Source organism: Vicugna pacos, chromosome 11, assembly GCF_048564905.1.
Source record: "Vicugna pacos chromosome 11, VicPac4, whole genome shotgun sequence".
NCBI classification, from domain to species: Eukaryota; Metazoa; Chordata; class Mammalia; order Artiodactyla; family Camelidae; genus Vicugna; species Vicugna pacos.
The window spans coordinates 23,526,215-23,543,962 of NC_132997.1; the positions used below are offsets into that span (position 1 = coordinate 23,526,215).

Consider the following 17,748-nt stretch of genomic DNA (forward strand, 5'->3'; position numbering starts at 1 on the left):
GGAGCAGCCTGAGGCTCAGAGAAGTATAGTGACCTTCTGAAGGCTCACAGCTGGCAGGTGGCCGAGTCCCCACCCTGCTGTGGAGGGGCAGGGCCCTCACCTTTGGGACAGCAGGTGCAGGACCGGTTGGGTGATGGCAGATGCTCAGTAAGTGCAGGGAATGTGGGGACACAGGGGGGTCATTTCCCAGGCAATTGGGTGCCAGATGCTCCACTAGCTTTTCCAGCCTGCCTGGCTGGCTGCTCCACACCATGCGGGCTACATTCCTGTTCACTGTTGATCCACTTTTGCCCTGGGGTGGGACAGAGGAGGGACATGCAGTCAGGCAGAGCACCATGGGCCACCAGGAAGGAGGGTTAGGGGCTGGAGCTCAGGCTCAACCCCCGAGCCTCATGTCTTGTGACAGGAAGTGGGCCAATGAGAAAAAATTCCTAGAATTAAAGGTAGAATTTGAGGTGGAGAATGACTGAAAATGTTAGTCCTGAGGTCATTTTGTTAGCTGAGTACTGACAGCACCTCCCTGTAACAAGCGCATCATTTCAGTGAGTCCTGATGAAACATCGCATTGTGGAGATGAGAAACCAGGGGCTTGTCCTGGGGAGGAATCAGGTATCAGGACATGCAGGATTCTCAGGGCAGCACTGCTGAAATGGCAGCAGAAGGAACCACATCACGGCCCCACATCAGGGAAGCGCTGGATGTGGTGGTAACCAGTCTCCCTTCTGGAATCTTGTGCAGCTCACTGAGGCCCCAGATATCACTGGGTCTTTTAACCCTCCGAAAGTTCTTGGAGTATTGTTCCAGTAGAAATAAACTTTAATGTCTGAAAAACAAACAAAAAATACAAAATATAAAAACAAACAAAGAACAGGATATGTTCCTCAGGTCAGCAAAATGCAGAGAAACAAACATAGTACCATGACCCCCATGTCCTTTTGGGTAAAAGCATCCCCACAAGTCACAATGATGTGTAAAAGTTGGAGAAGTGGAAGGATTGTCTGGCCAACATAGACACCCGGGTGTAAGTGTTCAAAGAAGAAAATACATAGAAAAATGCAAAAATGCTCTGGACTTAATGTGAGATGACATCATATGAAAGTCTCTTTTCTGATATATGTACAATCATGTGGGCAGTGACTTTCCATCTGGCTAAGGAGGGGCTGGGTGGTGAGGGCGAGTTTGGGGAGGAGGTGGGGCCCCAGGGCCCTTTGGGTGGAAGACTCTAGGAGGGAGCCCTGGGGAGCACAAGGCTTTCTGAGACCTGGGGCCCTCTTTGGTGGTATCAGGACCCTGGGTGTGGGGTCCCCTCAGCACCAGCACTCACCCTGAGCCAGCGCTGGACTCTAGGGGGCGAGGATGGGCACCTGCCCCTGTGGCAGGGGGATGGAGCAGGTGAGCAGGAGGCAACATGGACCAGGTTCTTTCCAGTCCCCTATGTGGATCCCAGTAAACCCAGTGCCCAGCAGCCAGGCAGAAAGCCTCAGAGCCCTGCCCGGCTGGCTTTGCTGGTTCTCAGAGCCCCAAATATGCCCATCCAGACACGAGCACACCACTGTCTGCACAAACCTCCACCAAGGAGGGAGAAAGATGATGGCCTGATGATGACAGGGCCTGGGTTCCCACTGGCACAGATAGGGAGCCCCTCAAGGATCCACCTTCCCCCACGTCAGCCTGTCCTGGGGGGTGAACATGACAGGACCACCCGCTTATCAGCTGCCCACCTACCTGTTCCTACACTGAGGGGACCCTCCCGTCCTGTCGTTATTCCTGCCACATGAAGAGGAGGGTGAAGGGGACCCAGGGAATGTTCCCAGAAGTGCCCTAGGCCACCCTTTGTTACCCCAGGGGACCTCCAGGGAAATGACCAGAGGCGTCGTGGGTGAGGGTTGAGTGAACGTCTGCAGCTCTGCAGCCTCTGGAAAGACTTTCACTCCAGGGTTCCCCGAAGCCAGAGCCCTGGGAATTTGTGACGCAGCAGGAGAAACCCTTTCACTATGCGGTGTCTCTGGCCCTGTGAGCTGGGAATGAGGCTGTTGCTAGAATGTGGGTGCCTGTTAGCAAGGATTTCAAATTCCGTTAGGGTCTGTTGTGAAGAAGGTGTCTTCCCTTCTGGGGTCCCCTTACCTGAGGCCTCTCCTTGGGCAACATCATCCTAACAGCGCTCTCCACGCAGCACCATATCTGTGCAGTCACAGTGAACACCCCTCCCCACAGCCCCTGGGAAAGTCTGGGTGTCCCCAGGGCCCCGGCTTGAGACAGGCCTGGGTGCAGACTCAGCTCCCCATTCTTACCTGCTCTTCATCCTGGAGAAACCGCGGTGCCTCCCAGGGCCTGCCTCCTCACCCACACAATGCGGACGTTTCCAGCGATACTTCCCAGGGATGTCTTCTCTTGTATGTGGGACAAGACCTATAAACCTGCAGGAGTTGTGTCACATGTAGCTAGGGGCCTCCAACCTCTTTTCTTCCTCTTGTCACCTCCCCTGTGTCTGCCCCTTTTCTGACCCAAGGCCACAGTCCTTACATCTAATGTCATCTAGTGTGTGTGTGTGTGTGTGTGTGTGTGTGTGTGTGTGTGTGTGTGCGCACGTGCGCACATGCCAGTGGTCCTGTTCTGGGTGCCTAAAAGAAAATGGCCCCACATGGGGAGGAAAGGGCAAGTGCTTTCAAGATGTTAAGCCTTCTACTTTCCAAGCGAACCCTATAGAAGCGGATGGAGCCTTGGCTTAGGAGGTCAGAACATCCCATTACCTCGGGGCTCTGCCTGTTGTGAGCCCTGGGCCAGTGCCTGCCTCTCTATGGGCTTTTGTTTCCGAATTATCCAACAAGGATGAGATTCAGAGTTACAGGAGTGCGCGCTCAGCAGTAGGGTGGGCCCAGGGCCCACGCACCTTGGCGGGGTGTGGGTAGGAACGCACTGAGGAGGTTCCCCGACCTGAGATCCTCCTCAGAAGAGAACTGGCCAAATGCCCATCTGGGCTGCTGGAGGCTCATCCTCCCCCCAAGACCATCTGCACATCTGTGCACAGTCACACCAGAGCCCCTGCGACAGCCTGGATGCAGCCAGGGCCCAGCTTGAGGACACAAAGTTGGGTTCATACCTGGCTCCGCCTTCTGACCAGCTGTCATTCTGAGCAAGGCCTCTCTCAGGGTCTTCCCTGACACTGCCCCGGAAGACGCCGACAGCTGCTCAGCTCGGCTTGCGACAGCAAACATCAGAGGTCAATCCTGGGCCTTGCTGAGGTCTTCCAAGTGGGGCACAAACTCAACAAACCTAAATCACATCTGAAACACAACCCACAAAGGACTGTGAGAAACGTCAATTTTCCACTAGCCTCTGATGTCAGGAAAGAAGACCAGGAGGAGATTTAGCAACACTCCATTACATCCTTAACCCTGGTAGTAGAATCGTATCAGGAATATACAAAGAACCCAGTGAATAAACAAGAAAACTCAGGAAACCCTCTAGAAAAAGGTAAAAAGATATGAACCGGCAACACACAGATGGGTAAACCCAAATGGCTAAAAACACACTAAGTTTTCCTCAAGGGGGTTAGCCATCAGATACATACAAAGTAAACAGTAAGTCAATGACATAGCACTTTCTCTCACTGGATTGGTAAAGACTCAAAAATTAGATGAATGCTGATTTGCTGTGCTCATGGAATACAGGCTGCGGGAAACATTTTAAAAACAGAACGGGCAGTAACACACAAATTAAGTAAATCTTCATTTTCTGACCTAGCAATCTCTCCCCTGAATATACACTTCAGAGAAATTCTCACACAAGACCTATATGGGAATACTCATCAGAGCGCTGTCTACGGTGGCATCTAGACGGCCACCCCGTGCAGGATGGTTAACCGTGACGCACAGCCACAGCCACCACAACGCACGTCTCTAGGGGGCATTACTCACATACAGTAGGCGGTGCACAGTGTCCCCTATGCTCTACACCCCAGCGGAACTCTCTCTGGAATGTGATAAAGCAGTAAGAGGCAATCAACTTGATAAATATTTATCAGGAAAAATCTGTATATTTTTTCCCCAAAGGCTCCTGAATTAAAAAAAAAAACAAAAGAATGAAGTTTACAACTCTGAGTGTTTGTATGACATAAAATTAAATATACACAGAAATACTATATGCTTTACAAAGGTACATATAATGTTAAGGATATCAATTAAACACATAAAAGCAGTTTTCTCTGTCCTTGAGGGGGGTCAGAATAGGAAACGAAAATACAAGGACAAAGTGAAGAGATCTGCACTGACTAATGACGCCCTCAGGGATGTGAGTAAATGCCACTTTTTCTTTCCTGAAGACCAGGGACAGAGTGTCAATAATACCTAAAACTACTAGGGCGAACATGAGCTATCTGAAGAAGGGCTCCAGACATTCAGGACAGGTGGGGGGCAGAGACTGGCAAGGAGGGGACCAGACTGCAGAGGGTTAAGTAATAATATACAAAAGTACATATATATGCGTAATATATATTTATACATAATATGTTTGTACGTGTGCATAAATTAAAACTTTAGACTCAGGGCAATATGGAACCACTGAAATGGTTCCATCTGGGACTGGCCAGCTCATTTCGGTATTTAGTTTACTATCTTGTCTTGTACAGAATTACTGGAAAAGACCCAGAGGGGGACAGAGAGAATGTTTAGGAGCTCAGTGTTGGATGATCTGTTGTAGGAAATGTAGAGGCAACGAGAACAGAAACTAGAAGAGTTATCAAAGAGAAACTCAGAAGAGAGGAAATGGAAAGACTAACTGATGTCAAGTTTGAGAAGGATGGAAGAATCAAGGCTGGAGAGCCACGCCTTGACTGGGAAGCCCAGGAGGTGAGTGTTTAAGGGGGGCGAAAAGAGTAAGAATGTTTTAGACCCAGTGGCTCTCCTAGCCCTGTCACAGCCAAGTGGGATGTGCCTGCGCCGGGAGCCAGAGGAGCCAGAGGTGCAGACCCAGCAGGCCTTTGGGCTACTCAGTAACGAAGCCCGGAGGGCAAACACAAAAGGGAGCCGGTGACTCAACCTCAGAGGTTTAGCCTAAAGCTAAACTAAGGCCACATGCCCAGCTCTTATTATTATCCCCAAGCAGATGGTAGTGAAAGTGATCTGCGAATTTAGAGTCGAATGAGGCTCCTTAGAGAAATAATCCAAGTCAGAGATACAAGGCTTCCAGGATCACTTTTTCACATATATTACATTTTCAGCCCAGAGGCAAATTTCTCTCCACCCAAATCACTGCAGTTTTTATTCAGACTTATTTGTCCACCAACAATATATCGGATCCAACAGCATCAACACATTTTTGAATTTTTCTAAGACATATCAAACCCTACAACCTGAAATAAAGTGCCAGGATACTATCCGAATGTTTTAGGCCCTCAAAGCCATTTAACCAAAATAGCAGCACCAGGACAGTAAAAAACAACTGCAGAGCATCTTGGGTGGCTGTGAAATGTAGCACCTCCCATAGAGAATTCACATGCCTTACCTCTCCACACAGGCAAGCACTGGTCTACAGGTTTGAAGGGTACTGGGGTAGGGGGCAATTATCCACAAGTATATACTCGCAAAAGAATGTCTCTATTGTTATCCCATTGTTTTTATTACTCTTTTCAAAGGTAAGACTTGTATGTTAATAATGAAGAGACTCATTATAAAACTTTCCACAGAGTATTCAAATGCATTTATATGGAATCCTGAAATAGTTCTTCTCTAGTCCATTTGCTTCTTAATGAACTTAAACAAGCTGTACTTGTTTAAGGCCAATAAAATTTAAAAAAGAGTAAAGTATCTAGAAGCTCTCAAAACCTTTTATCTTTCTAGTCTTTCAAGAAATTTTTCATGTCAATGCAAACCTCTAAATGAAATACCATGGGCTCGAAAGTTATTTGAGTAAGTGTATATAATAGTAGGGAAAACTGAAAATAAAACCCAATATATTGAAGTATATTGACTGAAACTACTTCAGAAAACTGCAGAGGAACGAACACTTCCAAACTCATTCTATGAGACCACCACCCCTCTGATACCAAAACCAAGTAAAGCTATGACAAAAAAACTACAGACCAATATCACTGACGAACATAGATGCAAAAATCCTCAACAAAGAAACTTCATGTATTTTTAATAAGATGACTTTCCATAAAGTGGCATTGTTATCTTTGGCTTTTAAAAGGTGAAATATAAATATATTTCCTAATTTGTCCAAAAAAAAACAAACCTGACTCCAATAATACGTTAAAAGGATCATACACCATGATCAAGTGGAATTTATCTCAGGGACACAAGGATTATTCCGTATCCACAAATCAATCAATGTTATACACCACATTAACAAACTGAAGAATAAAAACCATATGATCTACTACTCAGCCATGAAAAAGAATAAAATAATGCCATTTGCAGCAACATGGATGAACCTGGAGATCATCATTCTAAGTGAAATAAGTCAGAGAGAGAAAGAAAAATACCACATGCTATCACTCATATGTGGAATCTCAACAAAAAAGTCACAAATGAACTTATTTACAAAACAGAAACAGACTCACAGACATAGAAAATAAATTTATGGTTACCAGGGATGAAAGGGGATGGGAAGGGATAACTTGAGAGTCTGAGATTTACAGATACTAACTACTACATATAAAATAGATAAAAAACAAGTTTCTTTGGGGGAGGGGGTAAAATAGGATACACTGGGAGTTCAAAATTTGTAGATACTGACAGGCATATGTAGAATAGATAAACAAGATTATACTGTATAGCACAGGGAAATATATACAAGATCTTGTGGTAGCTCACAGAGAAAAAAAATGTGACAATGAATATGTATAAGTTCATGTATAACTGAAAAATTGTGCTCTACACTGGAACTTGACACAACATTGTAAAATGACTATAACTCAATAAAAAATATTTAAAAAAACAAAAATAAGGAAGATCCTAGATGTTGAGGAAAAAACAAACCAAGTTTCTTCCGTATAGCACAGGGAACTATATTCAGTATCTTATAGTAACCTATAATGAAAAAGAATATGAAAATGAAAAAAAAATGATCATCTCAATAGGTGCAGAAAAAGCTTCTGAAAAACTCAATATCCATTTATGATAAAAATTCATGAGGAAGTGGGCATAGAGGTAATATATCCCAACATAATAAAGGTCATTTATGACACACCCACAGCTAACATCATACTCAATTTTGAAAAACTGAAAGCATCTCTTCTAAGATTAGAAATGAGACAAGGATGCCCACTCTCACCACTTTTATTTAGCACAGTTTTCGAAGTCCTAGCCACAGCAATCTGAGAAGACAAAGAAATTTTTAAAAATCCAAATTAGAAAAGAAGACATACAACTGTCACTGTTTGCAGATAACATGATACTTTACACAGAAAATCCTAAAGATACTACCAGAAAACTAGAGCTCATCAATGAATTCAGTAAAGTTGCAGGATACAAAATTAATACTCAGAAATCTGTTGCAATTCTATAAACTAACAACCAAATATCAGAAAGAGAAATTAAGGAAGTAATCACATTTACCATCACAGCAAAAAGAATAAAATACTTAGGAATAAACCTACCTAAGGAAGCAAAAGACCTGTAAAACTATAAGATGCTGATTTAAATGGAATACTACTCAGCTGTAAAAAATGATAAAATAATGCCATTTGCAGCAACATGGATGGCCCTGGATAATGTCATTCTAAGTGAAGTAAGCCAGAAAGCGAAAGAAAAATACCATATGATAATCACTCATATGTGCAATATAAAAAAAAAAAGACAAATGAACTTATATATAAAACAGAAACAGACTCACAGACATAAAATACAGACTTGTGGTTGCCAGGGGGAGGTGGTTGGGATGGGATAAACTGGGAGTATGACATTTGCAGATACTGACTGGTATATGTAAAATAGTTAAGTTTATACTGTATAGCACAGGGAAATATACTCAATACCTTGTAGTAGCTTATGATGAAAAAGAATATGAAAATAAATATATGTATATTCATGTATGATTGATGAATTGTACTGTACACCAGAAATTGACACAACATTGTAAACTGACTTTATCTCAATTTAAAAAAAATGCTGATTTAAGAAACTGAAGGCAACACAAACAAATGGGAAGACATAAAGTGTTCTTGGATTGGAAGAATAGATATTGTTAAAATGACCATACTACCCAAACAATACGAGTAGCCAAAACAATCTCGAGAAAGAAGAACGGAGCTGAGGAATCAGGCTCCCTGACTTCAGAATATACTACAAAGCCACAGTAATCAAAACAGCATGGTACTGGCACAAAAACAGACACACAGATCAATGGAACAATATAGAAACTCCAGAAATAAACACACACACTTATAGCCAATTAATCTATGACAAAGGAGGCAAGAATATACGATGGAGAAAAGACAGTTTCTTCAATAAGTAGTGCTGGGGAAACTGGACAGCTACATGAAAAAGACTGAAATTAGAAGGTTCTCTAACATCATATATAAAAGTAAACTCAAAATGGATTAAAGCCCTCAATGTAAGATCAGACAGCATAAAACTCCTAGAGGAAAACACAGGCAGAACTCTTTGACATACTTTGCAGCAATATTTTTTGGAATCTGTCCCTAGAGTAGTGGAAATAAAAGCAAAAATAAACAAATTGGACATTATTCAACTTAAAGCTTTTGAACAGCAAAGGAAACCATAAACAAAACAAAAAGACAACCTACGAAATGGGAGAAAATATTTGCAAATGATGCAATTGACAAGGGACTAACTTCCAAGATACATGAGCAATTCACACAGCTCAATATCAAAACAACCACCACCACCACCTAATCAAAAAATAGACATTTCTCCAAAGAAGACATACAGATGGCCAAGAGGCACATTAAAAATGCTTAACATCACTAATTATTTGAGAAATGCAGATCAAAACTACAATGAGGTATCACTTCACACCAGTTAGAATGGCCATCACCAAAAGTCTACAAATTATAAATATTGGAAAGGGTGTGGAGAAAAAGGAATCCTCCTACACTGTTGGTGGGAATGCAATTTGGTGCAGCCACTATGGAGAACAGTATGGACATTCCTTAAAAAACTAAAAATAGTGTTACCATATGATCCAGCATCCTTTTCCTGGGTATACATCTGGAAGGAACCTCAATTCAAGAAGATACACTCATCCTAATGTTCATAGCAGCACTATTTACAATACCCAAGATGTGGAAACAACCTAAATGTCCATTGACAGATGATATATAAAAAATGGAATACTATTCAGCCATAGAAAGGAATGAAATATGCCATTTGTAGCAACAGAGATGGATCTAGAGATTATCATATGAAGTGAAGTAAATCACACAGAGAAAGACAAATATCATATGATATTATTTATACATAGAATCTAAAATGACACAAATGAACTTATTTACAAACCAGAAAGTGACTCACAGACATAGAAAACAAACTTATGGTTACCAAGAGGGGAAGGGGAGAAAGAGGGATAAAACGGCTATGTACAGAATAGATAAACAACAAAGTCCTACTGTATATATCACAGGGAACTATATTCAATGGCCTGTAGTGACCCGTAATGAAAAAGAATATATATATAATCACTATGCTGCACACCAGAAACTAACACAACTTTGTAAATCAACTATACCTCAATTAAAAAATGTTAAAAAATAAAGTACACTGAAATAAGAGAATTAGTAGTACTACTTTTATTGAGAAGTTTAAACTAAAGGAAAAATGCAAAGCCTATAATCCATTCAAGAATAGAAGATTACTTTTATTGTAGATAATCAATCTAAAGGGACTTGCTTGATGTATTTGGTACCAGTATTAGAAAGACTCCGTATACTCGAAGTGCTTGGGTCATAACACTGTACAACACAGACTTCCCTTTTGTAGATTTCCATAAAACAGGTCAACCGCCCACTACACACAGTCACTCACTGCCTTGGTGTTCAAAAGCACAAGCTCCTAAGCGCACATCACAGAACAGCTTTCCAACCAATTCAGATCTCCTTTAGCATTAAGTAGCAACTGATCAAAACCATCAAAATCTTACCACTAGCTATTATGAATATCCAAAGCATCTTTACTCCATGGTATGAACAAATCCTCCAACATGGGGTTTTCTTCCACTCTAACAGCAAAGAATAATTCTAAATATGCAAAGTATCACTATCAGGAGAAAAGGCTACCTCCTGGAACCATCACTCCTGTAGATTCACAGGGTTGGATGAGACGTGGAGGAAGCAGCTTCCCAGCAAGATTGCATTCACTTCTACAACCTGGGAAACTAGGGAACTAGGAAGAGTAAGACACTACTGCCTCCTGTCCTACAGGAAGTCTGTGGGCCACTTAAAAGGGGAGCCCCACCGGAAGACCTCTCAGTCTGCACTACTGCCATCGTGCTGCTACTGTGTATGTAGAGCAACAACCTAAATGACACAGAATGCTCCATGCATGTCCACTACATGACAGAACTACAACCAAGAATCCTTCTGCTTGAGGGATAACAAGAGGCCCCAAGGAATAGGGTTTAAGCATTTTTAAGTATAACTTTAAAATACAGCAAAGGCTTAATTTTCTCAAAATATTATTCTACTCCCCTTGAAAATAAAAATGACTATTTTCATCCCATTGCGGCTCTGGCATAACAGATAATCAAGCTTCTAGTATGCTGCAGACTGACTCTATCACAGAAGGATGGCAGTATTTTCCTATCCAACAATGCCCCCAAGTACAACCTTGGAAGGGAGGAAGATAGAAATTTTTCCCTCTCTCTTCCCCACAGTGGAGCAGGGTAACAATCTCTAGCATGGCTGGCATCCTCCTACAGCATCTAGTAACTGCTTTTCTTGGTTCTTACACTTCTGATGTTATACCTTGTATTACTAACTACAATTTCAAATTGACTAGAAGTTATATTTTCCAGGGATTTATATTTTTGATATTAAAAAAGCCTTGGTTTTCAGTCACTAAAATTATATCCAAAAACTATCAAGTCACAAGGCAGTACTTATTTGTTTCTTCTTAAGTTTCCGTAATGCTAACTTTCATTAACACCAGATTGTCACTTCTAATGCAAAAGTAGAAATGAACAGACTGATAACATTTTCCTCTTTCACGACCAATAACATTGATGTTTGGAAGCTGAGAGTCACTGTATTATCATTGCTAGTTTAAATCAACCCACAGAAATAGAAATAGATGTTCTCTCAACGCAAGTTCTATGAAAGCATCATTCTCCCTTCACCGCTGATTCAATCATACCTCAATAAAAATAATTTCTAAAATGTCAGTAATTTTCCAGCTTAAATTCAACTAGATTTAGTTAGCAATAGGAAGCCTGGGTACCCAACTTGCCTGTTTGAAAAAAATGGCAAACAAGTATTCCTAAAGGCCTCAGTATGCTCAGTGCTGATCTTATTGACTGGCACAGAGCAGGCACAGAATAGGGACTCGTGGACGGATTGACAGAAGTGGGTGATGAACGGATAGAATCAGGTGAGCAAGCAAGGAGAAAGGAAAAGCAGAAGGAAGTGAGAAAGAAGACCTAAAGGATCCCCAAATCCAAAAAGTGTATCTGGTATGATACAGACAGTAAATCCAGAGACACGGGGGTGGGTGACTGGCCAGCCAGTTCTCCTGGTAAAGATACAAAACAGGAAAATGGATGCTTTCTCAGATGCTAAATCAAGAGAGACAAATAGTGTGCTGCAAGAGAGTAAAAACTGCTAGACAAAAGCACAAAGTCAGGAAAATGAAAAGAATGTTCATTGAGCAGTAAGCAGACTAGTTCATCTAAAGTAGAGAGTTTATGAAGGAACCTGGGAGGTTAAGGCTTCAAAGTCAGGCGAGTGTAACCAAACACTGCAGAACATAAATGCTGAGGGGGTCAGCTTGCACCTCGCCTACCCCACCCCTCCTTTAAAAATCAGCACCTCCCCGTAATTACACAGTCATACTCCCTTCATATGCTTTTTAAATCCAAATCCCCCCAAAATCCAACGTTTCTGATAAAATGACAAAAAGGTTTAGTCATAGAAAATGCAAAAAAAAAAAAAAAACCTGATGTATAAACAATTTGCAAAAAACCTGACTAGAAATAATCATTTCCAACTAGTATCTGATTATATCCTTCCCAGTATTTGTACACAATTTCAGAGTCATTTTGTTATGATTTGACAAATGTGGTCTGGACCTCTTTGAACAATGTAGTCTATTAGGGCAATAAATCAGCCCAGGAATGCAAACAGCACCAACTGTGCATCTCCTATGCACCAGGCAGAGCTGCAGGGGCTTTACATTGACTATTTCATTTAATCCTAGCATCATTAATTTGAAATTGTTCCTCCACCTTCATGCATATGAGAAATAATTACTGGAGAGTCACCTAACTAAACAGCAAGCTTGGGTGCAGATATACCTGGAATAACAGTAGTTATAGTACCTACTGCTGCCATCACCCAACTGTGCATGTTAGCATCTTTTTAATAGAATCAGAAGGAAACACTGCTCTAAGTGCACCTGCTCAATTTCAATTTCATGGCTTGCATCTGAATGCCTCAGTGCACTAAAAACCAGGCCAGTCCTCAGCTCATAAAAGCAGTCACTAAAACCCATCACTGAAGCTACTGGAGTACTTGACTTCAGTCCAAACCACAGCCTTAAAGAAACCATGAGAAAGGATGCTTTAGACCAAACTGAAATGATTTGAGGACAGTGCTCCTGGTCCCAGCTTATGATGCCGATTCCTATTCAGATATATGAAACCCAGTGAGGCAAGACACAGGGGAAAGAACAGCCTTCTCTTCATCCCTTTTCCTGTTATGGTAACACGGATACATCATACAGAGCAGGGGTGGCTTCTGACCTTCGCTCATTTGCTGGACAGTAACTGGACAGCTACACTCTGTCCAATGCTACTGCTACAAGTAAGACAGCTCCTGGCATTAAAACGTTCACAGCCTAATAACTCATTCAAGAAGCTACGTGAGAAAGTCTGTACTCCTAGAGTGGGTCCTTCTACTTTGATACAAAAATCAAGATAACCTTTAGAAAATCCAAAATGAGAATCACATAATCTAAATTCTAAAGCCCAAGCCCTTTATAGATTAGCCAGTCCTCCAAGGCTCACTGACACACCGCATTATTTTATTCACATTAACAACAGATTTGATTTCCAAATGGACCATTTACTAGCTTAATGCCCTTAGGCAAGTTACTTCACTCTCCTTACCTTGGGTAGTTAACTCATTGGGAAAATGAGGATAAACAGCTACACCTCAAGACTGTCAAAAGGATTGGAGATAATTATATGATGCACCAACACAGAGCCTGGCATTTAGTAGAAGTGCAATAAATATGGCTATCGTCCTAATCACAGGATTTATAAGCCAATAACAAATTGATCAGAAAAATCAAATTAGAAGTAATGGGGGGGTGGTACAGGAAGAAGAGACCAAAGATAGTTCTAAGAATAAATAGCTCAAAAGAAGGAAAAAGTCAAGAAAATCACACATATACAAAAACTTCAGAAACAGCTAACTGGAGTCACCAGTCCATTACACTTCAATAGTTGATCAGGGCAACACCAATGTTTTCACAGGATGTAACCATGATGTGCCTAAAGATGTCATTAAGCCACTGAAAACAGATGAACCATTTATTCCATGTGTTTAAAAAAAGACAGATAAGCACATAATTGACTTCGGAAAGATTCTTATCAAAAGTGATTTAACATCACAAATTTAACATTTTACTTGTCTGAACTTTAACTGCAAAATTCGAATAACAAGCTTCTGCTATTCTTACTGTGCAAAGGAATCTCTCAAATTTCAGAGCACTTTTTCTACTAAACACTGAAAAAGATGTATTTTCAAACATTCACTGTAAAATTTCTGTGCAGAGGCAGCATCAGTTCCTTAACAGTTAAAACAAGATAAAATACTGGTCCCCATTATTGCTAAAGGTTTCCATATCTGCCAAAGAAACAAACATGTGCCCTGGAGGTCTCTTTTCACTTGAATTTTCTGCCTACATTTAGAAGGCAGTAGAAAGCAAAAAACATCTGTTCCTTCCGGCAGAGCTGACAACCCTCATTCTATGGTTTAAAAATAAAAGATGTTCATAGAAGCTTATAGCTATAAAGATCACCTGCTTCAAAGGCAGCTGGCAATTAATTGATCCAAAGATATGCAAATTAAGGCCAGAAAACAATTTCCTAAGGACAATGCTAGTGCTCCCCAGGGCTCTAGTAATTTCCAAGACACCCATAAAACAGTTGAGGATGGTAAAGAACCAATTGTGAAGCCAGATGACAAGAAAACAGACAACAGCTGAGAAACAGAGGCCTGCGTCAATCTGTTTTCAATCTACCACCTTAAGAATAGCTTCCATGAGAGCTGCCTGGAGAAAATCTGCTTCATCCTGATCAGCAATCACTCTGCATCCAGCCCAAGGAAGGCCAGCCAGATGTTCAACAATTAAAGGAATTCACCTTATTAATAACAGAAACTAGAAAACCTCATAAGTGAAGGCCTTAAATTCTATAATTGTTAGAAGTTTTTATTCTATGGAATGTCTCAGTGTTGAACATCCAAAAATGAGTAACAGGCAAGAACATTCAGACTTGAATCGGTGGACTCAGCTCCTATTTCTGGCTCTGCCTCTGAATGAATCACAGCATGACCTTGAAAAAGTTTCATCTCTTTATTTACCTCCATTTGCCAACCAATTACAAGATTAGGTTAAATCTACCAATTTTTTTTTTTAATTTTTAAAGAAAGTGAGTAGGTGAGGTAAATGTATGGAAGCTGCTACACAAATATCTACTGGTCACTGACCAACTATATCCAAGCATCAAATGTAAAGGAGGTGATGCCCATATTACAGCAACCACCTCTGCACAGTAAATAAAATTCTGCTTGGAGAGGTTCAACAAAGCCCGGGTCCCTTCTGAACAGGACTCCTTTATGAGTCCCAAATTTCATATTTGGAAATACTTAGCAAATTAAAATGAAATGCTAGTTCCAGGAACACATTTTTTTTTCCCTTAAGGAAAACAAAACTTCAACCTATTTGGAGTCCTATGATCTTTAGGACAAGTCAATCCTCCTATGAATTCCTCTTTCCTCATCCCTTGTCAAGGAGATCAGTCACACACTTGATGTACCCTGAGTACCGTACTGCATTTCTCTGTGTGTGTGAGCCTCAGAGAGGCAGAACCATGATTTAAAGGTCTTTATATCACCTAGCATCTAACATATTGCCTGGCACAATATGGCTGCCCGGTATAAATATATTTCCAAACTCTAACGCTGCTAAGAACCACTATTAATATTAATGAATGATAGACCTGATCATGGTGACATTTTCACTAAAAAATAATTTATACATTATGAATTTTACCTAGATATAGATGAAATACTCAACTTCTCACCATCATTAAATTCACAAAAACTAAATAGGAACTTTTCAATTCTCTTCCTTAGAAATCATTTTTTTTTCACAATTTATCTAATAGATATTAGACTGTAAACATTCCTTTTAACTTAACCTACTCAATAAAGGGAAGGGAGAAGTAAAAGAGGGGGGATAAGCATGCAGAATCAATAGAAGAGGCTACTCTTAGTTATAAGAATATATAAATGAATATAAAATAAGAGAGCCTGGAGAGCAAAATTAAAATGTGGTCGTACCACAAGATTAACAGCATTTAGCCACCTAAGAAGTAGCATGCTTGTTGAGAAGCATCACCTACTGTTCTACAGAAAACCTATTTATTAAAGTAATAGAATATAAGATAGTAAGCTTTTCAAATCATGTTTGAAAATTTTAATTATTCAAATACTTATCACAACCTACTTATACTTGCATAAATCTTCATTTTCCCTTTCTCCTTAAATTCCTACCCTCAATATTTCATCTAAAAATTAAGAGAAGTTAGTAAACATGAAACAAACTGACATTCTACCAGTGAGTACTTCAGGTAAGGCCTTGGGACCTAAGTAAGCATAAACTCATCATACTACTTGACATCTACCACAGTGAGCTGACCCTTCAGCTAGCTTTGTGATGCCTGGCAGAACCCATACCAGCGGCTAGGGAATGTACCAGCAGGATCACGTGTGCTTCTGGCTAGCTCACCCTCACTATCCCCAAGCCACACCCTGTTTTGATTGACCCATGAAACCAAATGCAAATGATCCCTAACATTCTATACCACTATTTAATACTTTTCTACAAGCATGTATCAGATTTGGTTGCATCAGCAAACAGGAGTGACCACTTAGTTCACTAAGGAGTCCACCCAGATCCCTGAGAAACCACGAAGCACATGCGTGCACAAACACATGTGTATCAGAGCAGTCCTAGAAGAGACGATTTGTCCAAGGACCGTCAACAATCTTGTTATTTTTAATGCTGTGGGATGAGGAAGGAAAGAGAACGACGGCTTTTCAAACGCTGCAAAAAAGGAGATTATCTACCTGGCGTCACCCTGGACATAGAGAAGCACAGATATTTTGGCGAAGTGAACAGAGGGGCCCTTTCTCAAGAGGACTTAGGCTAGATAGGACTAAGCTGCTCCTTTAAGATCCTGCATGAAAACAGACATTTACCCGATGGGCAGGCGCACTGGACCCTGCAGGCCCGGCGCTCACCTGCGAACACATCCTGGAGACCGCCTGCCCGGCGCTGCGGCAGGTGCACCGAGCCCCCAGCCCCGGGCGCGCGGCCCAGCTCCGCGGTCCAGTCGGCCGACCGGCTGCGGCCCGCTCGGGGCTTCCTGGCCGGGACGGCAGCGGCGGCCCTGACAGGTCTGGTTCCCCGGTCCAGGGAGGACTCCGGCCGTCTCTGGACCCTGGGGCTGTGGCTGGGGGACGGAGACGGGGAAGGCCCGGGCGAGCTGAGCTGCCGGGTGGTGGTCCTGACGTAGCAAGGGGCGAGGGGCGGGCGGGGCCTGAGGCAGCGCGAGCTGTGCGAGGGGCTGCCGGGCAGGGAGGCGGCCGAGCCTCGGCGCTCCCTCATCGTACGACGCCCCCGGCCTCCGCGGTGCCTCTCCCACCACCGGGCCGCACTCCGCCCCCGGGGACCCTCGCGGGGCATCCTCGAAAGCTTCCCCCTCGCCTTCCTCGTCCGTGTCCCCAGCCCCTAGCACAGGGACTCCGGCCGCGCGCTCCCCGGGTGCAGGCCCAGGAGACGGCAAGGTGGCGGTCGCGGACGGGTCTGCAGCCGGGGGCGGGTCAGGGCGCGCGGGCAGCGCCTCCTAGGCACTGGGGCCTGGCAGGGGTCGGTCCAGGCCCAGCAGGGCCCCGGGCTGGGGAGTGGCGGACGGGGGCGACGCTGCGGGCGACTCGAGGCCCTGGGACTGATGCTGCAGCTGCTGGAGGCGAATCGCTTGCTGGATATCCGAGAGCAGATCCTCCTGCTCCGTAGCCGAGTGAAAGCTGTAGAGGTCTGTGTCCGACCCCGAGCTGGTTCTTTGTCCATCCTGCGCCCCTGCCGCAGTCTCTGAATCCTCGGCGACTGCCGGGCCCCCGACCCTGGCCTTGGCCGACCCGGGGCCACCGGGTCGTGTCACCTCGAAAGGGTCAGCACACTCAGTATCTGACAGGCCCGTCTCGTCGGCCGAGAGGCTGAGGTCTGGGGTTTTGGTGACCAGGGAGTGGGCGCTGTCCAGCTCTCCGGCCTGCAGGGCCTGGGG

General features: G+C 43.0%; 1 long non-coding RNA gene across 1 annotated transcript; it reads right to left on the reverse strand.

The window, feature by feature from the left end:
• Nucleotides 1-2,205: 2,205 nt before the first annotated feature.
• On the reverse strand, nucleotides 2,206-16,804 carry LOC140699205 (uncharacterized). Its single transcript, XR_012077214.1, has 3 exons — nucleotides 16,706-16,804; nucleotides 3,101-3,284; nucleotides 2,206-2,417 (listed from the first exon to the last, which is right to left on the reverse strand). It is a non-coding gene; the product is annotated as an uncharacterized lncRNA (long non-coding RNA).
• Between the last annotated feature and the right edge of the window lie 944 nt (nucleotides 16,805-17,748).